Source organism: Lipotes vexillifer, unplaced genomic scaffold (assembly GCF_000442215.2).
Source record: "Lipotes vexillifer unplaced genomic scaffold, Lipotes_vexillifer_v1.1 scaffold230, whole genome shotgun sequence".
Lineage (NCBI taxonomy): Eukaryota > Metazoa > Chordata > Mammalia > Artiodactyla > Lipotidae > Lipotes > Lipotes vexillifer.
The window spans coordinates 6,679,031-6,690,444 of NW_006775143.1; positions in this window are offsets into that span (position 1 = coordinate 6,679,031).

Consider the following 11,414-nt stretch of genomic DNA (forward strand, 5'->3'; position numbering starts at 1 on the left):
GGTGCATGTGTATGTGCTATGTTCATGTGGTGTGTGTGTGTGGTACATGGCTGCATGTGTGTGTTGTCTGTTGTATGTGCACACGTGTGTATTGTGTGGTGTATGTGTGTATGGTATGTTCACATGGGGTGTGTGTGTGTGTGTGTGTGTTTGTGTGTGTGTGCACATGAAGGGCGCTAGGACGATCCTGGCAGGAGTGAGTGACAGGAACTGCCACTGGTCATCCCTATCCCTACATCTTCAGAGTCTTTGGGAACAGGTCAGTAGAGACAGGAGAAAAATTCTATCAGCTGAAGAACCGATACTTTTTCCCTTGGGAGGAATAATGGTGTTTTCTCAATGACTACACAACTCTTTTCATACTAGAGTAGCAGCAAGTTGTCTGTCATTTGTATTGCACATATCTTCCCACATTTGTCCTTTGTCTTTCAACTTTATTTATAGGGCTCTTGTCTGTTTTTGCCATTGGAAAGTTTTCACTGTTACATAGTTGAGGTTATTAATCTTTTGTTTGTGATCACCGGCTGTCATGACATGCTCAGATAGACTTTCCACCCACGATTATAAAAATATTTGTCTAGTCTCTCTCCTAGTTCTTATGTAATTTTGGTTTTTACTTTAAAACATTTGCTGTATTTGGAATTTATTTTGTGTAATGAATGAAACAAGAACCCACATTTTATTTAAAACATTTCACACCAACCTGTATTTTTCGTTCACACTATTCACTGCAGTTAAAATAACACAATTATTTATGTGATCATCTTTTCCCAATCACCATTGATTTGAGATAGCACATTTTCTTCATACAATACTTTGAAATATGCTTGTTTCTGCAAATATCATGTTGGGATTTTGACCAGAAAGGGATTTTCTCGATTATTTTGGAAGAATTTATATTAGAATATTTCTGTGCACTCACAGGGGATGCCTTTTCACTTAGTCATATATTATCTTCTATTTCTTGGTAATTTTCTCTTTTTTTCACATAATTCAAATTTATTTGTATAATTTTGTGTTTTGTACTTTTAAAATGGATTAAATTTGGGTTATATTTCTTATACATTATAAGACTTTTGATTTTTGAATATTAATATATCATCAAAACCTTCTCAACTCTCTTTTACTCTTCTAATTTTCAGTAATTTTCTGCTGAATCTTAGGCTTTCTATTATCTGCAAATGATGATAATTTTGTCTTCTTCATTCCAATAGTTAAACCTCTTATTTTGTTCTTTTGTCTAACTGCAATGTCTGTCACATAAAAGCAATGTCATATTATAGAATTTATAAGTGCTTAATCGCTAAGCTTGATATTGGCTTTTGGTATAAGATATGTTTTGATAGTAAGGAAATTATTCACCTAGTCCCATTTTACAAAGAACATTTATCAAGAATGGACATTACATTTTATGAGTGTTTTATTGAAATCTACCATGGGATTATATGCTTTTCCCCCTTTGGTCAACATTAATATAAATTTTCAAACATTTAGCCACCTTTGCATTCTTGTAATACACAGTCATAGTCATGGTAAATTGTTATTTAAATCTGCTCCCAGATTCTATTTGTTAATATTGGGTTGGCCAAAAAATGCCTTTGGTTTTTAAGAAAAAATAAAAGACACATTTTTCATTTTCACCAAGAACTTTATTGAACAATGTATTCACCATTTTGTTCCACTACCTTCTGCCATTTTTCAGGCAACTTCATAAATCCATCTTCCCAAAAATTTTTATCTTTTTGAGCAAAGAACTCTTCCACGTGCCTTTTACAGTCTTCCACAGAATTGAAATTTTTTCCATTAAGAGAATTTTGTAAAGACCAAAATAAATGGAAATCCGAAGGTGCAATGTCTGGTGAATACAGCGGGTGAATCAGAACTTCCCAGCCAAGCTGTAACAGTTTTTGCCTGGTCATCAAAGAAACATGGGGTCTTGCATTATCCTGATGGAAGATTATGTGTTTTCTGTTGACTAATTTCAGACGCTTTTCATCGAGTAGCTGCTTTCAGTTGTGAGCAGCACTTGTTGGAATTAATCATTTGGTTTTCCAGAAGGAGCTCATAGTAGAGGACTCCCTTCCAATCCCACCATATACACAACATCGCCTTCTTTGCATGAAGACTGGCCTTTGGTGTGGTTGGTGGTGGTTTATTTCACTTGCCCCGCAATGTCTTCCCTTCCACATTATTGTACAGTATCCACTTTTCTTTGCCCGTCACAATTTGTTTTAAAACGGAACGTTTTTGTTACGTTTCAGTAGAGAATCGCAGGTGGAAATAAGGTCAAGAAGGTTTGTTTCGCTTAGCTTATGTGGCACCCAAACATCAAAGCGATGAACATAACCAAGCTGGTGCAAATGGTTTTCAATGCTTGATTTGGATATTTTGAGGATGTCGGCTATCTCCCGCATGGTATAATGTTGATTGTTCTCAATATCTCAATTTGATTGCTATCAACTTCAACTGGTCTACCCTACCGTGGAGCATCATCCAGCGAGAAATCTCCAGCACAAAACTTCGCAAACCACTTTTGACATGTTTGATCAGTCACAGCACCTTCCCCATACACTGCACAAATCCTTTTTTGCGTTTTGGTTGTGTTTTTACCTTTCTTGAAATAATAAAGCATAATATGCCGAGAATGTTGCTTGTTTTCTTCCATCTTCAATATTAAAATGGCTACACAAAAGTTCACCAATTTCGATAAGTCTTTTTTTAACTGCACGCTGATATGACAGCTGTCACATACGATCTAACAAAATTGTTTCGAATGAAGTTAAAGACAACTAAGTGCTGTTAGACCATTTTACAGAAAAAACCGAACGAACCTTTTAGTCAACCCAATACTTTATTTGAGAACTTTTAAAAAATCAATTTTGATATCTCTACTTTTCTCTCCTGCGTTACCTATTCAAAGCAGCAGTACATTGGTATTTGTTAATTGGCAAGAATTCCTTCTTTCTTTGGCCGAGGACATTTAAAATATGCTGCTTCAGCTGTGTAGATAGATAGTAATTATGCATCTCTTCCCATCTAGTTTTCCAAATGTGTCAGCATAGGATTATTCAATGTTCTCTGGGATTGTGGAGTAGTCCTTGCCTCTAGACACTGCCCCAATCTGATAGTAAATGATGACAGAGAAAAAATGATGTGCTTGGCAGGCAAGTATCTCTTGCAACACTGGGTCCCTTAGCAATCAATAATGGGCCAGTGGGCCCCAGTGGGAGTGTTTCTTATTCTTCCAGCAGCTAATCCATGCCCTCAGGACTCATGCTGGTGGGAACCTTCAGAACTGACTCCACTTACCGTCAGTAACACCGGATTGTGGTCACGAACTAGAAACTGCTGTCAGGTCATGCAAGTCAGTTTGTTCCAAACGGCATTATAAAGGCTGCGTTCTTCAGGGTGTATAGTGTTGAGGCCTTTCCCAGCTACAGCCTACTTATAGTATTAATACTTTTCCTTGCTTTTGGTTCATTTTCGTTCCTGCTTGTGTTGGTGTAGGGTTTGGGGTTAACATGTACTTCTGCCATCATTTTTTTAAAATAAATTTACTTATTTTATGTTTGGCTCCATCGGGTCTTCTTTGCTGCGCGCGGGCTTTTCTCTGGTTGCTGCGAGCGGGGGCTACTCTTCGTTGAGGCGCGTGGGCTTCTCATTGTGGTGGCTTCTCTTGTTGCGGAGCACGGGCTCTAGACGCGCGGGCTTCAGTAGTTGTGGCACACGGGCTCTAGGCGCACAGGCTCAGTAGTTGTGGCGCACGGGCTTCATTGCTCCGCGGCATGTGGGATCTTCCCGGGCCAGGGCTCGAACCTGTGTTCCTTGCATTGGCAGGCAGGTTATTAACCACTGCACCATCAGGGAAGCCCCCATATGGCTTTTTTAGCAGCTGAAAAAAAATGTTTTTTTAATCAAATAGAATTTTTAGCAATGAAACACATAAATATTTTTAGAAAAACCTTGCTTAGTAGATGGGTTAAACAGAATATTAAATACAGCTGAAGAGAAAATTAGCAAACCAGGAAGGCAAATCTAAAGCGCAGACAGAAAAAGATGTGTAAAATATAAAGAGGGATTGAGATACGGAAGTGGAATGTGAAGGTCTGAAATACATATAATCAGAATTTCAGAAGAGAGAATAAAGAGAATGGAGTAGAAGCAATATTTGAAAAATTTGAGATTTAGGTGTTTATAAAGTCCTGGGTATAACCGAATCACCTTGCTGTACACCTGAAACTAACATAAAGTTGTAAGTCGACTATACTCCAATATAAAATGAAAATTAAATTTAAAAAAATAATAAAATGAAGTAAAGATGAGGGTCCCTGTATTGGGAGTGTGGAAAAACTATTAGAAAGGGCCTGAATTGATGGAGGAATCTGGGGCAGAAGGAAAGACTGTGAAAATACTACTGAAATAATGAATGTCCCAAAGGGCAGTACCTGATGGCACTGAAGATGGGACATTCGAGGTTCAAAGGAGTTTGGATTATGGAAATGGTGATGGCAGCAGAGATTAAGGAGAAAGCAAGCATGAGCTGATATGCTGATGGGAGATGGTATGTCTCCAAGGGAATCTGGAAAATTTTAAAATAAACCAATAGTTTATACTCAGTGTATTTTTAGTTTTTCACTGGATATAGGGCACTAGGGTAACCAAGAGACAGGAGCAGGACTTCAGGAGAGTAGTCCCAGCTGAGGAATCAGAGTGAAGATTCAGAATACTGCATGTCTAAATGAAACCACATGGCTTTTTTTTTTTTTTTTTCTGAAATCACCCTATTTATTAATTTACCTGCGTTATTTCTCATATCACACCATGAGCCCCGAGGCAGAGCCCAGTTCGCTGTTTCATCTACTCACGTGATAGCACCTGACTGCGCTTGGCCCCAAATCCCAGAATACCCAAGGGACTGGAGTCTTGGGATTAGTTTAGTAAATATTTCCTACAAATACTTTTAAAAATTTCCATTAAAAGGACAGGCAGGGGACTTCCCTGGTGGTGCAGTGGTTAAGAATCTGCCTGCCAATGCAGAAAACTTGGGTTCGATCCCTGGTCTGGGAAGATCTCATATGCCGCAGAGCAACAAAGCCCGCAAGCCACAACTACTGAAGTCCGTGCACCACAACTACTGAGCCTGCACTCTAGAGCCTGTGAGCCACAACTACTGAGCCCACGTGCCACAACTACTGAAGCCCGCGTGCCTAGAGCCCGTGCTCCACAACAAGAGAAGCCACCGCAGTGAAAAACCCGCGCACCGCAAGGAAGAATAGTCCCCGCTCGCAGCAACTAGAGAAAGCCCACACGCAGCAACCAAGACCAAATGCAACCAATAAATAAATGAATAAAAAAAAAAAAGGACAGGCAGCTGGCAACTCCAGCCCCCTGCCCTGTCTACCCCAGTGGCCCCACCACGTGTCTTTTATTAAAGCCAAAACATTTCAGCTGTGTCTATATGAGCTTTACATAACAGATAGTGACAGGGGTATTTCTCTGGGTCTCTTAGTTTATAAATTGGATAAGGCTAGAGGGATGATCACCATCTATTAAATGCTTATCTTGTGCTACGCGTGGAGTTATACACTTTGTGAACAACGTATGCTGTGGTTATCTAAGTTATCATCGTCATAATTATCATTATCCCTACTTTAAAGATGATAAAACTGAGGTTTAGAAGCAGTTAAATCATTATCCAAGGTCACCTACCAGTACCTAGCAGAGTTGGAATTCTAACCCAGATCTTTGTACTGCAAATTTTTAAGCTTGGGGACTTCCCTAGCAGTCCAGTGGTTAAGACTTGGTGCTTCCACTGCATGGGGCATGGGTTCCATCCCTGGTCAGGGGACTAGGATCCTGCATGCCTCAGGTGCGGCCAAAATTAAAAAACAAAAAATCTTAAGCTTGGAAATTCTTTGTGTGCACACAATTACATAAAAGCAAAAATCTCTCATTATTAGAGGATTCTCTGGGTGAGAAACTCAATTTCCTGTTCTCTAGCTAAGAGATCACAAAAAGACTGACCCCTGGAAATAAAATTCAAACACTAGCAAACATTTCTTTTTGCTTCTCAGCTGTCAGGGTGACACCTTAGTGTTCTATTTTTTCAAATTTCAATATGACTCATTTTCTTTTCCAGTAAATATGATTTTAGTTTTGGAAACTCTGATTTTAAGGTGGGTGTGAGTATGTGTTTTTTCTAGGTGCTTGTGTTTCAAAACAATTTGTTGTACAGTTAATTTTTAAATGCCTCTTGGCAGCCGTTTTAAACAACATTCTAGCCGCTGAGTGAGTTGAAAAATAAATGAGTTTGCTTCCTAGGAAACTACAAAATGAATGACTCCTTTCTTGTTCTTGGTAATTAAATTCTCACATTCAACTCCATATCAGAAGTAGCTTCTCTTTCATTTCCTGTGATATTTAAACCTTTTTTTTTTCCTGCACAGTGACCAAAGCACCCCATTATGCAAACACTCTGATTCCTGTGCATGTTAAACCCTGCTTGGAAAACACCCCCATTCAAGGTATCAATAGCATTTTCTTTGAAGGACGTTCTAAGTAAACTGGCTTGCAGAGACTATATTCTGTCCCATGACACAGTCTTGGTCATCTGTCTCTAATATTTCTTCACACTAGACCTTGCCAAAGCTCACATGTCCCAGTTTCAGAAAACAACATTACATTGTCAGCTGATTCCAAGGCCCCAGATTAGTGGTTCACAAGCTTTACTGCACATTGGAGTTATCTGGGAAGCTTTAAAAAAATACTGACACAAGTCTCACGTGACTCTGATTTAATCGGTCTGGAGTGCCACCTGGGCATTGAGATTTTTTTTTTTTAAGGGCCTCAGGTAACTCTACTGTGCAGCTGAGTTTGGAAGCCACTGCCCAGAGCCCCAGCATGCAGGTTTAGCCACAATCCTGTTTGGAACAGAATAAAAGGGAACAGGCAAATGTTAGGTAAAACCATTCCTACTACCTTGGTTATCAGGAAGCAGAGTCCCTGTGATGCCTCCTTCCATCAGCTTCCTCCCCCAGTGTTGGTCCTCAGAATCGTACTTAACTTTATCATTGTTTTCACCAATAGGGAGGATATAGCTGATTTTATTTTATTGTATTTATGTATTCATTCATTCAGTCAGTCAGTCAGTCTTTTAATGTAGGGCTTAATGTTGAATTAATGAGACCACGGCAAACCTTAATGAGACCACGGCAAACCTTAATGGCAATATACATTATACAGAGCCTGAAACTAAGTAACACCATTTTCTGATAATCACATTATTTTAGTTCTTTTGGGAAGACGTTTAGGGATGATTAGAACTCTATGGTAGATGTGGATCCTCAGTCATCCATTAGGCTCTTTCCACTGATTCCTTTATTCTGGGCCCCAAACGTGCAAATCTTCCCTGGGCTTTAAAACATTTTCCTTTTTCCTGCTTTCCACTCAACCCACCGTCCCACCTTCTTCCATCCTCCCACTGCTAAATTCTTCAAGAGTAATATCTATACTTTCCATTCTTTCCTGGACACCACCATAGCTAACTTCAATCTCCATATCTCCATGGAAACTGCACTCACAAAGGTGATCAATGGTTTTGGGACCAAAATCCAAATCCAGTAGCTTCTCATTCTTCATTTTGCCTAACCTGTTATTTAACACCATTTAAAATTCTCTGAAGCAATGGTAATAAAAACAATATGTACTCGACGTAAGAATATATACGTAGATCCGAGAAGCATAATTGAGTCCAGAAATAACCTTGAGTACTCGTGAGTAATTAACATAGGACAAAGGTGGCCTTTAAATTAAGTGGGGGGCTTCCCTGGTAGTGCAGTGGTTAAGAATCCGCCTGCCAATGCAGGGGACACGGGTTCGAGCCCTGGTCCGGGAAGATCCCACATGCCGCAGAGCAGAGCCCGTGCTCCACAACTACTGAGCCTGCGCTCTAGAGCCTGCAAGCCACAAGTACTGAAGCCTGCGCTCTAGAGCCCGTGCTCCACAACAAGAGAAGCCACCACAATGAGAAGCCCGTGCACAACAACGAAGAGTAAGCCCCGCTCACCACAACTAGAGAAAGCCTGCGCACAGCAACGAAGACCCAACACAGCCAAAGATAAACAAATAAAATTAATTAATTAAAATAAACAACAACTATAGTCTCCACTTGCATTTAGTTGGCATTTGCGTCCGATTTCTTTGTCCATCTTTTTACTATTCTGTGTCACTTTTAGGTTTTGGGTGTCATAGATCACATTTTAAATTCTGCTTATGGTTTTCGCTAAGATTTTTGGAAGCAGTCATTAAGCTACAATTCCCTGTTTGTCAACGATGGGGCTTAAGGAGGGAAATGTGCTTTCCTTATTGAATATGAGGAATTTAGAAAACATCTGCTGCTTCCTGTTCTTGCCAGAGCACTTGAAACACTGTAAATCTGGATGGATCCTGAATGTAGTAGTGGACATTGTTTTTATACAAGCGGGTGTTTTGTATTAACCTATGAGATGGAAGGAGGCAGGAAATTAGGATATTTGGCTTCATGATCTCTCATTCCAGGGGGAACCATCTCTACTGCTGTCAATCTCATCTCTCACTGCCAGCTGCGGTTCTGTCAAAGGAAGCAGGATGACGGTTAGGAGCATGAGGTCTGGGGTCTCTCCACCAAGGTTTGCATCCTGAGTTCATCACTTACTAGTTGGGTGGTCTTGGGTGATTAACTTAACACATTCAGCTTCCTAATCTGGGGAAAAAAAAAAAAAGGCTGGCAACAGCAGAATTCTGAATTCCATGGGGTGGTTTTGAGGATTAAATTACAGAATCCGTAATGCTGGCACATACTAAATGCTCATGAAATGTTAGCTGCTATTATTATTTTTATCATCATCATCTGTAAAAGGGGATTGATAAGGGGATTGATGACCTTTAAAGATCATTTCTACCAGAGCTCAACAAAGTGGCATAATAATGGTTGCTCCATCTTCGCCTAGAATTTTCTGCTCAGAGTTTTCCCACAGACCAAACACATGCTGGCCTGTAATGGGATACTCACAGATCTATTAAGAGTAAATTTACTATCACGGAGCAGTAACTGAGACTTTCTTCAGGTGACTCATTTCTCTAACATAACTTAAGGGGCAAGTCCTTACTACCTTCAGAAAGAAAGTGTTCCACTCAGAGCCCTCTTTTCCTTAAACTCTCTTTAGCTCTTCTTCCCACTTCCTCTGAAGTCCCCACTGTTTTTAGTTCCCACTTCAGTTTTCTTGGAAAGCTCAACCTCGTTGCAGGGGAGATAGAAGCCGTAGACTCCAGGATCTTCAAACATCACCTGGGTGCTAGCGCCAGCATCCTCTGCTCACGCTTTGTCAGTTTCAAAGGGAGGAGGGGGTCTAGCCTCCTCAGTGCAGTAGATGGTGAGTTCTTCTCTTCTGGGTTACTTTTCCCTCCAATGATAGCTATGGCCGATTCAGTCTCACAAGTTCGCTCAGCATCAAGCATATTTCATCATCCAGCTCAGGGGGTGACAAAATTTTTAATGAAACAATCATATATTGAATTGTTACATATACTAGGATCTGAGCTAATTCCTTCTTTTCTATGTATTTCTGTTAAATCTTGTATGTACCACTCTGATTTTATTCCTGTGGTTTTATAATATATGTTAGTAGACAACAGAGCTAGTTTCCCCTTCAGTGCTTTAAGTTTTCAAAATTGTTTAGCGATTTGTGGCAGAATTTCATGTTGACTTCTCCTATCCCCATCCAAATCCCCTATTGCCTCTTCGTTAGAGGCTGGAGAAGTGAACGCTCAAGGCCTCCACCCCCAACCTCCTTTGTTGCCCCAGTTTGACAGAGGATACAGTTCTAGCCAATTAGGCTGAAGTGAGGTCTACAAGGGGAGTTTCTGGGAAAGCTTTTATTTTACAGCAGAAAGGAGGGCTGTTGCCTCTCCTTTCTGCCTCTTCCTCTCTTGAAAGCAGATGTGTAGCAGCCATCTTGAACTTAAGAATCATTTTGTCAAGTTAAAAAAAAAAGTAAAGCCAGGGGAATTTATACAGCTCTATAATAGGGCTATATTATAAAATGTCCTTTCTCTAGAGCTGTGGGGGAAATTAGGCAAACATTGGCTCAGCTGCTGAGAGTGAGTTTCATTAATTCGTCCATTTAATAAGGCCTGGTTGAGACTTTCCTGTTTGACGGATGTGAGCATAAAAACTGAGCTTGTCGCCAAAGGTTGATGGGTGTACAGATAAGGAGCGAGAAATCAACCTGGGTGATGGTTTGCACTTGACACAATGACGTTCAAGTCTGAGCAGTAGACCCCTGCCTCCTGTGGACTCTTTACGAGAGTGATTTCCCAGCAAACTGCTTGCATTTCCTGGGCTTGGATGTCTACCGGATCCCTACCCTCTGAGATGACCTTTCCTATCTCAAATTGCCTTGCGTAGAGAACATTCTTTTCCAGTAAGTCCGGATGTCTTACTGGGGAGCAGGTGGCTGCAGGAACTGTGCTTGAAGCCAGTTCTGCTGCCACAGGGGTCTGAGATAGGCCAAGGGGATGACGATGACATGGACACATGTGTGCTTTGAAATCAGGAGGGAAGAGGCCACTTTAGGCTGGGGGATTGGAGACGATTTCAGAACCAAAGTGGCATGTGACCTCTCCTTCTTGGAATTACGGCTACAGTCCCACAGACCTTAAGCAATTCACCCAAAGTAGAAACAAAAACTTCTGTGGGGAAAGTGGAAATTGGGTGGTGTTTGTTCTTTGTACCACAGATATCCTAGGACTTCCTGAAGTGGGCGGCTGGTAGGACCAGTGGTTGGTTCAAAGTGATTGCTAAGTTGCTTCCAAGCCAAGACCTTGAGTCGGATCCTGAGCTCCCTTCAGAGGTTTTCTGAGGGCACCTAAGACCAGTACCCACTGAGGTCTGGAGGGACAGCCTGATCTTTTAAGCTTGGAATGTAGAGGCCTGAACTTGCTCCTGGGCTAGAAAGCTCTGGTCCTAGACAGAATAATTTATTTAGGTATTCGTCTTTGTTTCCTCTGTACCTTACTCAGCATTCCAGCAGGTAACCAAACCTTTGTGCTCCCTTGCCGCAAGGCCTAAAGAAGAAGTCTGCAGGCCACCTCCCTTCCTGCCTTTCTCCTTTGTCCCGAAGGACTGAGCACACAATGCTAGGGAAGGGAGCTGTAGAATGGCTTGAAGGATAGAGTTCCTGGCTGTGAAAGAGCAAAGATTTTTCCCCAAGGGAAGAAATGGATGTCTGCAGTTTTTGTAAGTAATGGGCTCTGTAGCCCATCCTCCACAGAACCCCAGGAAGATGACATTTCCATGTTAAGTATAGGAAGGTCTTCCGGACTCTGGCTACCGAGGCTCTCGGCCCTGGCAAAGATTTCCATGGGGCAACTGGGTC